This window comes from Schistocerca gregaria, unplaced genomic scaffold, assembly GCF_023897955.1.
Source record: "Schistocerca gregaria isolate iqSchGreg1 unplaced genomic scaffold, iqSchGreg1.2 ptg000711l, whole genome shotgun sequence".
Classification (NCBI taxonomy): Eukaryota; Metazoa; Arthropoda; class Insecta; order Orthoptera; family Acrididae; genus Schistocerca; species Schistocerca gregaria.
In genome coordinates this window covers 518,115-521,059 of record NW_026062089.1, presented here as the reverse complement: position 1 = coordinate 521,059, position 2,945 = coordinate 518,115, and positions in this window count along the sequence as shown.

Sequence of the window (2,945 nt, the reverse complement as noted above, 5' to 3'; positions counted from 1 at the left end):
CATAGCTTTGCAGACGATAAGTACAACCGTTTCAGAGAGTTGAGTTGCCAATGTGACGATCCGGCTTTAAGTCGATTCGATAACAAATGACGAAAATGGGCGGATTTCTCAGGTTTTTACTACATATGAAAACTTTTCACATCCTCCCGGGCAACTCGGCTGCTAGTCCTCCTTTCATGCAGAATCTTAAGGTCGTAGCTCATGTCCAAGGCACCAGCGCCAGCTAAAAAGTCAATAATCGATACTTAAAACTTGTATTGTACTACATCTTACTGGCTATTACATCATCTTAGAATCTTCATCTGTGTTCTACTATAGTGCTTTTAGTGTCTCCGCATACCACAGCACGCGACATAGCTTTGCAGACGATAAGTACAACCGCTTCAGAGAGAAGTGAGACCAATGTGACGACCTGGCTTTAAGTCGATTCCGTAACAAATGACGATAACGGACGGATTTCTCAGGTTTTTACTACATATGAACACTTTTCACATTCTCCCGTGCAACTCGGCTGCTAGTCCTCCTCTCATGCAGAATCTTATGGACCTAGCTATGTCCAAGGCACCAAAGCCAGCTAAAAAGTCAATAATCGATACCTAAAACTTGAGTTGTACTACTTCTTACTGGCTATTACATCAACTTAGAAGCTTCATCTGTGTTCTACTATGGTGCTTTTAGTGTCTCCACATACCGCAGCACGCGACATAGCTTTGCAAACGATAAGTACAACCGTTTCAGAGAGAAGAGCGGCCAACGTGACGATCCGGCTTTAAGTCGATTCCATAACAAATGACGAAAATGGGCGGATTTCTCAGGTTTTTACTACATATGAACACTTTTCACATCCTCCCGTGCAACTCGGCTGCTAGTCCTCCTTTCATGCAGAATCTTAAGATCCTAGCTCATGTCCAAGGCACCAAAGCAAACTAAAAAGTCAATAATCGATACTTAAAACTAGAATTGTACCACATCTTACTGGCTATTTCATCATCTTAGAAGCTTCATCTGTGTCCTACTATGGTGCTTTTAGTGTCTCCGCAACCCGCAGCACGCGACATAGCTTTCAGACGATAAGTACAACCGTTTCAGAGAGAAGAGCGGCCAATGTGAAGATCTGGCTTTAAGTCGATTCGATAACAAATGACGAAAACGGACGGATTTCTCAGGTTTTTACTACATATGAACACTTTTCACATTCTCCCGTGCAACTCGGCCGCTAGTCCTCCTTTCATGCAGAATCTTATGGTCCTAGCTATGTCCAAGGCACCAAAGCCAGCTAAAAAGTCAATAATCGATACCTAAAACTGGTATTGTATTAATTCTTACTGGCTATTACATCATCTTAGAAGCTTCATCTGTGTTCTACTATGGTGCCTTTAGTGTCTCCGCATACCGCAGCACGCGACATAGCTTTCAGACGATAAGTATAACCGTTTCTGAGAGAAGAGCGGCCAATGTGACGACCTGGCTTTAAGTCGATTCGATAACAAATGACGAAAACGGACGGATTTCTCAGGTTTTTACTACATATGAACACTTTTCACAATCTCGCGTGCAATTCGGCTGCTAGTCCTCCTTTCATGCCGAATCTTAAGGTCCTAGCTCATGTCTAAGGCACCAAATCCTGCTAAAAGTCAATAATCGATACCTAAAACTTGAATTGTACTACATCTTACTGGCTATTACATCATCTTAGAATCTTCATCTGTGTTCTACTATGGTGCTTTCAGTGTCTCCGCATACCGCAGCACGCGACATAGCTTTGCAGGCGATAATTACAACCGTTTCAGAGAGAAGAGCGGCTAATGTGACGACCTGGCTTTAAGTCGATTCCGTAACAAATGACGACAACGGACGGATTTCTCAGGTTTTTACTACATATGAACACTTTTCACATTCTCCCGTGCAACTCGGCTGCTAGTCCTCCTTTCATGCAGAATCTTAAGGTCCTAGCTCATGTCCAAGACACCAAAGCCAGCTAAAAAGTCAATAATCGATACCTAAAACTGGTATTGTACTAATTCTTACTGGCTATTACATCATCTTAGAAGCTTCATCTGTGTTCTACTATGGTGCTTCTAGTGTCTCCGCATACCGCAGCACGCGATATAGCTTTCAGACGATAAGTACAACCGTTTCAGAGAGAAGAGCGGCCAATGTGAAGATCTGGCTTTAAGTCGATTCGATAACAAATGACGAAAACGGACGGATTTCTCAGGTTTTTACTACATATGAACACTTTTCACATTCTCCCATGCAATTCGGCTGCTAGTCCTATTTTCATGCAGAATCTTAAGGTCCTAGCTCATGTCTAAGGCACCTAAGCCAGCTAAAAATTCAATAATCGATACCTAAAACTTGAATTGTACTACTTCTTACTATTTATTACATCAACTTAGAAGCTTCATCTGTGTTCTACTATGGTGCTTTTAGTGTCTCCACATACCGCAGCACACAACATAGCTTTTCAGACGATAAGTACAACCGTTTCAGAGAGAAGAGCGGCCAATGTGACGATCTGTCTTTAAGTCGATTCCATAACAAATGACGAATACGGACGGATTTCTCAGGTTTTTACTACATATGAACACTTTTCACAATCTTCCATGCAATTCGGCTGCTAGTCCTCCTTTCATGCAGAATCTTAAGGTCCTACCTCATGTAAAAGGCAAAAAAGCCAGCCAAAAATTCAATAATCGATACCTAGAACTTGTGTTGTACTACTTCTTACTGGCTATTACATCAACTTAGAAGCTTCATCTGTGTTCTACTATGGTGCTTTTAGAGGCTTCACATACCGCAGCACGCGACATAGCTTTGCAGACGATAAGTACAACCGCTTCAGAGAGAAGTGCGGCCAATGTGACGATCTGGCTGTAAGACGATTCGATAACAAATGACGAAAACGGACCTATTTCACAGGTTTTTACTACATATGAAGACTT